Here is an 11,703-nt window from a genome sequence, read left to right on the forward strand (position 1 = left end):
CGGACAAGATGAGGCCGTTTGCTCGCTCTACTTGGCCGTTTGACTGCGGATGGGCAACGGACGCTAAGTCCAGTCGGATGCCCTGCATCGCGCAGAAAAGGGCCAAGGCACCTTTGGCAAAGTTCGTGCCATTGTCGATGATGATGCTGTGTGGTATGCCATACCGGATGGTGATGTCGGAGATGAAAGTCACAGCAGTCGGACCATTCAATTTCTTGATTGGTTTTGCTTCTATCCACTTGGTGAACTTGTCCACCGCGACAAGCAGATGAGTCATGCCACCTCGCGCTGTTTTGAATGGTCCCACCATGTCCAGGCCCCAGACAGCAAAGGGCCAGTCAATGGGGATAGTCTTGAGTGCAGAAGCCGGCTGATGAGGCTTGGAGCGGAACTTCTGGCACCCTTTGCATTTCTGGACCAAATCTTTGGCGTCTTCTAGAGCAGTCGGCCAGAAAACACCATGGCGAAAAGCTTTGGCAACAAGTGCTCTTGAAGCCGCGTGGTGACCGCACTCGCCTTGATGGATATCTTTGAGGATTGCTTGGCCTTACTCCGGCTCCACGCAGTGCTGGTAGACACCACTGACACTGCGCCTTACAAGCTCTCTGTTGACTATGGTGTATGTTGCTGCCCGGCATTGCACTTGCCGGGCTGAGATCTCATCAGTCGGCAGCTCTTTGTTCACCAGGAAGTTGAGGATGGGCTTGGCCCATGAAGGCGCTACGATTTCTTCGATTGCTAAGACTGCTACTTGCACGAGGGCGGTTGGGCCGGGAGGCGGCGGGTTGGAGTCAGCTGCCGCTTGCTGAGTCGATGAAGTCCCCGGGCCGACTGCTACAGTCCCCGGGCCAGGTGCGGCTGTTGCGGTCCCCGGGCGCCTGCCGAATTCCTCATGCCGGCTGCTGGGGTCCTCAAGTCGGATCCAACTGCTTCAGGAGGAGCCGGCACAAAGATGGAATCCGACTCTGGCGATGGCTTGACAGACGGCTTGAGGAGGCGTTGTAGGGTGACGCCAGTTGGTATTGCTTGCCGGGTGGAGCCGATTCGTGCCAAGGCATCTGCTTGCTCATTGTCATTTCTTGGCACATGGAGGAACCCGCGCCCTTCAAAGTATCCGCTGAGTTGCTGGACGAGGAAGCGGTAGCTAGCCATGTTTGCATCTTTGGCATCCCAGTCGCCCGACGACTGCTAGACCACCAAGTCAGAGTCTCCATAACACAGGATCCAGCGAATGCCGAGTTCCTTGGCAAGCCGGAGCCCGTGTATGAGCGCTTCGTACTCGGCTACGTTGTTGGAGGCGGCAAAGTGAATTTGCAGCACATATCTGAGTTTGTCGCCTTTGGGAGAGGTGAGGACGATGCCGGCTCCCAAACCGGTGCGCATCTTGGAACCGTCAAAGTGCATTCGTCAATGGGTGGAGTCCGGCGTTGGCGGCAGGTACTGGGTCTCGGCCCAGTCGACGAGGAAGTCGGCTAGTGCTTGTGACTTGATGGCGGTGCGAGGCTGGTAGTAGATGGTGTAGGGGGCCAAATCTATGGCCCATTTGGCCACTCGGCCTGAAGCATCTCGGCTTCCAATGATCTCGGCAAGCGGAGCCGTGCAGACCATAGTGATTGGGTGCTCTTGAAAATACGGCTTCAATTTCTTGGCGGCAAAGTGCACGCCGTAGCACATCTTCTGATAGTGGGGTAGTTTTGCTTGGAGGCGGACAACACTTCACTCAGGTAATATACTGGCCTCTGGACTGGTAGTGCTTTGCCTTCTTCCTTGCGTTCCACCACTATGACTGTGCTGACCACCCAGCTGGTGGCGGCGATGTAGAGGAGCATGGGTTCCTTAGGAGTCGGAGCTGCCAGGACAGGCGGAGTGATCAGCATCTTCTTGAGCTGGAGAAAAGCTTCGTCTGCCTTGTCGTTCCACTCAAAAAAAGTGGTCTTCTTCATGAGCTGGTACAAGGGAAGAGCCTTCTCGCCCAGCCGACTGATGAAGCGGCTGATGGATGCCAAGCAGCCGGTGAATTTCTGCACGTCCAGCAGTCGGGTGGGCCCTTCCATCCTCTCGATGGCCTTGATTTTCACGGGGTTGCATTCTATGCCGCGCTCTGAGACCAGGAAGCCAAGAAGCTGGCCGGCTGGTACTCCAAAGACGCATTTCTCCGGGTTGAGCTTGATTTGAAATCGGCGCAAGTTCTCAAAGGTCTCCTTGAGGTCTTCTAGCAGCGTTCCACACTTCTCTGTCTTCACCACAACATCGTCCACATAAACGTGGGCGTTCCTACCGAGTTGCTTGAGGAGGCACTTCTGCATGCAACGTTGAAACGTGGCGCCGGCATTCCTCAAGCCGAACGTCATGGTCAAGTAGCAGAAGGCTCCAAACGGTGTGATGAAGGCGGTCTTCAGCCTGTCGGCCGGGTTCAGCTTGATCTGGTGATACCCTGAGTATGCGTCCAAAAAACTCAACAGCTCGCATCCGTCCGTGGAGTCTATCACTTGGTCAATTCTCGGCAAAGCAAATGGGTCTTTGGGGCAGGCTTTGTTGAGGCTGGTATAATCAATACACATGCGCCACTGCTTGTTTTTCTTCAGCACAAGGACTGGGTTGGCCAGCCACTCTGGAAAGAACACTTCCATGATGAAGCCGGCTGCCAGCAGCCGGGCTATCTCTTCTCCAACGACTCTTCTCTTCTCTTCTGACAGGCGGCGCAAGGGCTGCCTGACTGGCTTGGCATCAGACCGGACATGTAATTTGTGCTCGGCGAAATCCGTCGGAACACCCGGCATGTCTTTGGGAGACCATGCAAAAATATCCCGATTCTCACGAAGGAAATCAACGAGCTCGCCTTCCTATTTGCTGTAAAGGTTCGTACCTATGACAGCGTACCTCTCCGGGTGCTCCGGGTCCAGGGGTATCTTCTTTGTCTCTTTGGCCGACTTGAATGAGCCCTCGGCTTCCAACTCCTTGGGATTGGGTGACATTTCCGGCTGCTTGCCTGCCATCGCCACAACCCGGTCAAGGAGCCGCTTCTTAGCCGCGATCACAAGGGACTCGGCTAGCCGGATGCTATCTGCTGCGCAGGTGGACGACTTCTTGTAATCCCCTGCTATGGTCAGAATTCCCTTGGAACTCGGCATCTTCATCTTGAGGTAAGCATAGTGGTGGACCGCCATGAACTTGGCCAGAGCAGGCCGGCCAAGTAGTGCATGGTATGGGCTCTCAAGGTCCACCACCTCAAACCAGACTGGCTCTCGGCGGAAGTGATCTTTGCCTCCAAAGAGGACATCTATCTGGATCTTGCCGATGGGTGAGCAGGAAAGGCCAGGAACTATGCCATGGAATACGGTCCGGCTGAGCTGAAGCTGCCTTTGTTTGATTCCTAACTTCTCCATGGTATCCTTGTACAGGATGTTGATGCTGCTGCCACCATCTATCAGAACTCGGGAAAAACGAGCAGCTTGCCTCTCTATGGCAAAAGTGGCATCCAGAACCAGGGCATAGGAGCCGGGATTGGGCATTACTTCCGGGTGGTCGGCTCTGCTCCAGCTGATGGGCTTCTCGGACCAATGCATGAACTCGGGGGGTCTCTGATGCCACTGCATTTACTTCTTGCTGTCGTTGCCGTCTGCTGTGCTTGTCGTCGGCCACGCTGGTGAACACGGCATAAGCTCCGTGCTCTTCGGGATACTCGTCTTGTATGGCTCCGACCGGTCGAACTGCCGGCTGCTGGGGTGGAGGAGGAGGCGGCTGCCCAGCAGGCGGAGGAGGTAGAAGGCCGTCACCCTTGGCGATCCTGGTGAGCCAATAGCACTTTCGAGTGGTGTGGTTGGACGGCTTCGCGCCACTGTGAAATTTGCAGGGTGCATCAAGAGTCTGCTCATACGAGAAAGCAGGCAGCCAATTGGGCTTGCCGCCCTTCTGGCGCTTGGATGGAGGCTGCCCTCCTGGCTGCTGGTCTTTGCTGTCGCCACCTGCCGGCTTGTAGAAGCCGGCTGGCCTTGCGTTTGTTGTCGTTGGGTTGCTGACACCTACTGGTGTCACCAGCCGGGACCCGAGGAGCTGGAGGAGCCACTTTGTCAGATGCATCAACTTGGATCTCTGTCTTCATGGAGGAGTCGGCCGTGGCGTATTTATCTACTATGATCAGCAGCTCGTCGAGGGTCACCGGCTCATCGCAGAGAAGCCTGTGCTTGAGAAGGGTGCCCTCTCGGCACCCGGCGGTGAAATACTCGATGGCCTGCACCTCGTGCACGCCTTCGCAAGAGTTGCGGAGCTCGGCCCAGCGCGTGAGGTAGTCACGAGTCGACTCGTTGGGGCCTTGGACGCACAAGGAGAGCTGGCGAGGCTTGGGGGGCCGCTTATACGTGCTGGTGAAGTTGCGGATGAAGGCTTCGGTGAAGTCGACCCAGCTATTGATGTTGCGGGGCTTCAGGCTGTTCAGCCATGTCCGGGCTGTAGGAGATATGCCCTAGAGGTAATAATAAATGTTATTGATTATCTCCCTGTTCATAATTATGTTAATGTTCCATGCTATAACTGATGTGGTTCCCGAGCCCGTATATCCATAAAGGCTCTGGGGAGAACCCATATGCACGTGTGGAATAATAAACGGTAAAATGTATTCCTAGTCGTGCCTCTAAGACTAGCTCAAGTGTTGCATGATGATTATGTTTTCCCAATCATGGGCATGTCTATGCCAAGCAATTTTGAGGGCACAATGTCAGGAAGGACATTTCTGTTGAATCGACCCGAATTGATGTTATGCCATGAGATACATTCGTCACAAGTTAATGGTTTATAACACAGAGATAGTTAATGTTTGCATAATTCCTTGGACCATGAGAGTATCGAGTTTCTTCATGCTTGCTTCATGAACTTTGGGGTTTGTTAAACGTCATCCGTAACTGGATGGCTATTACGGCGGCTTACGGGTTCATGGGAAAGTATGTTAAGTGACTTGATAGCTCGAGATTGGGATTTGCTCCTCCGACGATGGAGAGATATACTCGGGCCCTCTCGGTGTTACGGTGTCCATCATCGTCTGGCCAGACACTTTGTGATTTGATCACGGGGATGCCGGAACACGAAACGAGAAAAGAGAACAAAACCGGTAACGAGGTAACTAGCATAGTGGACAAGTTGTTGATCCACGGGAATGCCAACATGTCTCACCTCGGGTATTTGTAACATATCGTGAAGCAACAGGAATAGCACACCGCAACTGGAGGTTCACTCGAATATTTATTCGTGTGGGTATAGGGGTCAGTATGGGTGTCCACGGCTCCGATGTTGATCATTGATCGGTAGGGATTCCGGGTCATGTCTATACTTCACCGAACCTATAGGGTCACATGCTTAAGGGTCATCTATCTGCTGAATACTAGACAAGGAGTCTGAGAGAAAATCACCGAAAAAGTTTCGGACACCGGAAAAGTTTCGGACAGCGGAAAAGGTTCCGCAGAAAGAGGTCATCGGATGAGTTTCGATGAAACCGAAAAAGTTGTTTCGGGGTATGCCATTAAGTCAAAATGGTTTCGGCACATGCCTGATAATTCTTGGAGGGTGCCAAAATCATTCTGGCAACTTTTTGGAATTTTCAGAAATAAAAACCGAAAATGTTTCGGAGCTGCCGGTACCGCTTTGGCTGTTTTTCGCAGATGAAATTCACTAATCTGAAATTGTTTCAGAACGAATCCAAAATCATTTTAGTGGGTACTGGAATTATTCTAAGACCCACAGAAATATTTTCGGATTTAGTGGACGCGAAAAATTGTCTTCATGAATAGTGAAAACGCATTCTTGTTTGCTTTTCGCAGATGAAAATCACTAAACCGAAATTGTTTCGGAACGCGTTGAAAATTATTTTAGTGGGTACTGGAAATTTTCTGAGCCCACATAAATATTTTCAGTTCGAACGGACGCTGAAAAATGTCGTCATGAATAGTGAAAGTGCTTTTTGCTTGGCTTCTTGGAGAAGCCACCTTGAGGGCCTTTTTGGTATTTCCCCCCTTGGCTTCTTGGAGAAGCCACCCTTGGGCTTGGCCTATAAATAGGGGTGGAGGGGGCTGCCTAAAGGATCATCCCTTCTCACATACAAGTGCCATGCATGATCTGGCTTCTCTCTCCCTCCCAGCGAAATAGTTTCGTAGAGCCGAAAGGCGGTCTGGGTTCCGGTGGGAACTAGTTCTGGACGGCGAAGCCCTGCCGGATAGATGACACCGTATGTGTGCAACTCTGTAGAGAGATCGTAGTTTCGGTCTTGGTTCGTGAGTGCCTCCCGAAGGGCTGTCCGTGTGACCGTCCGAGTTTCGAAGGTCCTCCCGAAGGGCTGTCCGAGTGACCGTTCGAGTTTCGAAGGTCCTCCCGAAGGGCTGTCCGCAACACCATCCGGGGGGGCTGTTCGACCGCCTCCCGGAGGGCTGTCTGAGGAGCAGATGAGGGTATACATCCTCGCGGTTGGGAGGTTGTAAATCCTAGCTGCGGGGATCTGCGCCGCCGATCGTCATCGACTCTACTTCCCGCTGCGCTACGAGTCGGTAACGAAAAAGATCAAACCATGTATGCAGTCTCCATAGTGGTCCTGGGCTGGTGCGTAGGTCGGAAATTTTTTGTTTTCTGCTGTGTTACCCTACACGGGCCGTGCCCTGGAGCATGAGCGGAACGTACTTCACGGCAACGCGCTTGTTGCCGTTTGCGATGTTGACAGCTGTGGAATAGTCGACTAGCCAGTCCTCCGGCTTCACGGAGCCAGTGTATTTGGGCGTATCTCTCGGGAGCGTGAACCCTTTGGGGAAGGGCTCATTTCGAATCGGGGCCAAAACAAGGCGGACCCAACTCATCTTCTTCTTCTAGCGCCAGGGATCGGTTGAGACGGTCGATCCGATGGCGGGCATCGTTCTCTCCGACTCCTTCTTGGCGGCCAAGGCGGTCGCCGAGTGTCGGGTGCTCAACAGGTGGCGGGGAGACGTGCCTCTCCCTGCGCGGGGGGGGGGGGGGAGGCGGACAGTCATTGTGACGCCCCCGATTTAATCGTACACTAATCATGCATGCAAATGTGTACGATCAAGATCAGGGACTCACGGGACGATATCACAACACAACTCTACAACATAAATAAGTCATACAAGCATCATAATACAAGCCAGGGGCCTCGAGGGCTCGAATACAAGTGCTCGATCATAGACGAGTCAGTGGAAGCAATAATATCTGAGTACAGACATAAGTTAAACAAGTTTGCCTTAAGAAGGCTAGCACAAAAGTAGCAACGATCGAAAAGGCAAGGCCTCCTGCCTGGGACCTCCTAACTACTCCTCGAAGCTGAACTCCATGTAGAATCATCCTCGGGATCTCTAGCTCCTGGACTCTAGCATCTGGTTGCGACAACCAGGTATAGAAAGGGGAAAAGAGGGAGAAAAGCAACCGTGAGTACTCATCCAAAGTACTCGCAAGCAAGGAGCTACACTACATATGCATGGGTATATGTGTAAAGGGCCATATCGGTGGACTGAACTGCAGAATGCCAGAATAAGAAGGGGATAGCTACTCCTGTCGAAGACTACGCTTCTGGCCACCTCCATCTTGCAGCATGTAGAAGAGAGTAGATGGTAAGTTCACCAAGTAGCATCGCATAGCATAATCCTACCCGGCGATCCCCTCCTCGTCGCCCTGTTAGAGAGCGATCATCGGGTTGTATCTGGCACTTGGAAGGGTGTGTTTTATTAAGTATCCAGTTCTAGTTGTCATAAGGTCAAGGTACAACTCCGGGTCGTCCTTTTACCGAGGGACACGGCTATTCGAATAGATAAACTTCCCTACAGGGGTGCACCACATAACCCAACATGCTCGATCCCATTTGGCCGGGCACACTTTCCTGGGTCATGCCCGGCCTCGTAAGACCAACACGTCGCAGCCCCACCTAGGCACAACAGAGAGGTCAGCACGCCGGTCTAAATCCTATGTGCGCAGGGGTCTGGGCCCATCGCCCAGTGCACACCTGCACATTGCGTACGCGGCCGGAAGCAGACCTAGCCTAGTGGCGTTCCAGTCCAATCCGGCGCGCGCCGCTCGGTCGCTGACGTCACGAAGGCTTCGGCTGATACCACGACGTCGAGTGCCCATAACTGTTCCCGCGTAGTTGGTTAGTGCGTATAGACCAAATGGCCAGACTCAGATCAAATACCAAGAACTCGTTAAGCGTGTTATTTTGAAGTAACCGCGGACGCCGTCCAGGGCCAGGCCCACCTCTCGCCTAGGTGGTCTCAACCTGCCCTGTCGCTCCGCCACAAAGATCCACTTACGGGTACTCCTTTGAGCCGACCCGACTTTAGTCACCACAGGTGTCATGTATAGAGTATATAAGTATATACCCGTGATCACCGCCCAAGTGATCACGGCCCGATAGTATAGCACAGCAGACGGACAAGAATGTAGGGCCACTGATGGAAAACTAGCATCCTATACTAAGCATGTAGGCTTGCAGGTAAAGGTAACAACAGTAGAAGCAAGGACAGGCTATGCATCAGGATAGGATTAACGGAAAGCAGTAACATGCTACACTACTCTAATGCAAGCAGTATAGAGAAGAATAGGCGATATCTGGTGATCAAGGGGGGGCTTGCCTGGTTGCTCTGGCAAGGAGGGGTCGTTGTCGACGTAGTCGATCACAGGGGCAGCATCGGTCTCGGGGTCTACCGGAGAGAAGAGGGGGAAGAAACAGTAAATATAAAGCAAACATAGCATCACAAAGCATAACATGGTAATGAGCGGTGCTAGGGGTGGCCTAACGCGGTAGTAGGTGATACCGGCAAAGGGTGAAAACATCTGGGAAAGTATTCCCGGTGTTTCGCGTTTTCGGGTAGATGAATCGAAGGGGGAAAGTTGCGTGTTCGCTATGCTAGGGATGTGTGGCGGACAAACGGACTGCGTATTTGGATTCGTCTCGTCGTTCTGAGCAACTTTCATGTACAAAGTATTTTCATCCGAGGTACGGTTTATTTTATATTAATTGTCAAAGTTCTAAATTTACAAGATTTTTGGAATATATATATATATATTCAAATAAAAAGGGGGTATTTGCTACGGGTACACAGAAGTGTACCCAAGGGTTGCGACTATGGCTGACCAGTGGGTCCGTTGACTGAGTTAACTAACCAGCCAGCAGAGGCTGACTGGTGGGCCCCTGCTGAGTCAGCAGGCTGACGTGTCAACCTTATCCAGTTAAATAGTGGCATGCACCCACATGTCACACACAATAGACCTAATCAGGTTTATTTTTATTAAGCAGAGTTAATTAAAGGTGGGCCCGACACGTCAGTGACTGCTAACGTTTTAGTTAGTGGTTCAATTAGTCCTAAAACTAAGTGCTACAGTACCGGGCCCATGAGTCAGTGACTCAGGCCGGTTCAAGACTGGTGGCGCGCCGGCGGCGACGCACTGAACCTTGTCAAAAGAAGGCCACGGTGGTCCAAAATGAGCACATTTAGGCTCGTTCGAGAGTTGGTCCACGTGCGCATCTGCTCGGAGTGGAGCTGGTCCAAGGGTCCGCCGGATTCGAGGCCGCCGACGAGCTGTGGCGAAGACAGAGGCTCGCGGGCGCGGACTGTCGCCAGGCGCGGTGAGGCGCGCGCAGACGGGGATGGCCGCAGTGACTGTGGGCGTCTGGCCGCGGTGCGCGCGAGCGACGGTGGAACAGCGAGTAAAGCAGGGGGGAAGAAGGGGGCGCGCAGTAGTAGCTCACAGCGAACAGGGTTCGGGGAAGCGCTCGGGGAGGCCGTCAACGCCATGGCAGAGCGACGAGGAGAAGGTTGAGGCGTGCAGGGCGGTGACGAGATGCGGGCGAGCGTCGGCCACGACCGGGCGCGGCCAAGGGAGCCGCGGGGCGGCGCCAACGGCAGGGGCGGGCGAAGGAAGGCCGCGGCCGGTGGTGAAACGGTCGTAGGCGGCGAGGCCTGGGGAGGCCGGCGACGGGGCGGCGACTCGGCGGCGAGGTAACTCCGGGCAGCGGTGGGCAATGGCGGTCCAGGGCGGCGTCGTGCTCGATCCCCTCCCTGATCCACATGGGATCAAGAGGGAAGGGGGAGAGGGAGAGGTGAGGATGGGGCGGCGTCTGGGCCGCCGGCGACGAGGGCAGCAGGGTGGTGAGCGGCGACGGGATCGATCCCGATCCAGGGGAAATCGGGGGAGTTAGGGGGAGTGGAGACGAGTGGTTCGGGGGGTAGTGGGAGTGACACTAGGGTTTGACCGGGTGGGGAGGGGGTTATACAGGGGGGCGACTGGGCTGGCCTGGGAGCCCGATGGCCTGCTGGGCCGAGGCCTAGTTCGGGGGTCTTTCTTGTCTTTTACTTTTCTATTAATTTTATTTTTATTATTTCTTTTCTGTTTTCACTTATCTCTTAAGTTTATTTAGTTTTAATAATTATTGCCATAGATTCTAAACTGGTAGTTCTGGTTATATCACAACCACAATAAATTGGGAACTTTAAATAAAATAGTTTTCATTTGTTTAATATTTTCAAAGCGTTTAAATAATTGTTCTTGCTACTTTTCAAATCATTTTAGAGTATTCTAACATTTTATAAAAGTGTGGTTTCTCCACCATAAATACCTATGCATTATTTGGCACAACTCAAACATTTTAGTTTTAATGTTTGAAATTTTTTACCATTTGACTTGATTTTGAATTTGAATTTGAATCGGTTTCGAACTAACGCGAGATTAGCAACAGTAACCGTGGTGACGTGGCATCATTAACAGAGCTTTACTGTAGCTTAATTATCCGGGCATCACAGTCATCCCGTCGTTCCACTGCTCTTGGGCGGCCGTCTTGGTCGCGCTCGATAGTGATGCGAGTCCGGCTGCGGCTTGCAGCCGGCTCCTTGTCTCTTCTTCCGCGGACGCCACCAGTCGACGTCCGGGATGTCGCGCTTTGGTCTCGGTGGGGAGGCGGATCGTCATTTTGCCGGTTGGGCGCCTCAGTGCGGCAGCCGGCCTCGTGCTGCTCAGCAGCCGCGTCGGGGAGTCGCTGGACGCGCTCCGCCATCTGGCGACGCTCTTCGCCCTTGAACTTGTCCAGCTCTTCTGCTGCCGCCTGGGCAGCTCGTATGTTCTCCGCGGGGATGGCGTAGACGGGGCGATCTGCCCCGAACAGGCTGGCGATGGCCACGCCGCATTGCTAGACCGTGCCGATGCGGCTAGGCCCACCAGGAGCCGGCGTGCCACCCACAGCGCCATCTCGCGCTGGTAGGCCTCCGATAGGCGTCTCATGCTGGCCAGCTTCTTGGCGCTCTCGACGAGCTGGGCGCGGCGTGCTTCCAGCATCTCGGCGTCGGCGTCTTTTGGAATGGGCGCCGTCAGGTCTTGCAGTGCTGCATCGAGCGGGTCATGAGCACCTCCGCCGGAGTGCTCGCTGTGGCCGATGACAAGCACCTCCGTGACGGTGCTTCCGCCGCTCTCCGCGCGAGGAAGCGGCTCGTCGTAGACCACCACGTTGGTGGGGAACGCGTCAAGTGACGCAGTGTCGGAGTCGACAAGCATCGGGTCGGTGGAGCCAACAGACTCCAAGTCTACAGCAGGCTTGCTGGTGACGTGGAGCTGATCGAGGAGGCTCTCAGGGCCATCGGTGCCCGCATCAGACGCGGGCTCGTCGGAGAGGCGAACCTCGCCAACAAGATCGGCGAGGCAGCTCGCCGCGCAGGCGACCTCCGCACCATG

This window comes from Aegilops tauschii, chromosome 4 (genome assembly GCF_002575655.3).
Source record: "Aegilops tauschii subsp. strangulata cultivar AL8/78 chromosome 4, Aet v6.0, whole genome shotgun sequence".
Classification (NCBI taxonomy): domain Eukaryota; kingdom Viridiplantae; phylum Streptophyta; class Magnoliopsida; order Poales; family Poaceae; genus Aegilops; species Aegilops tauschii.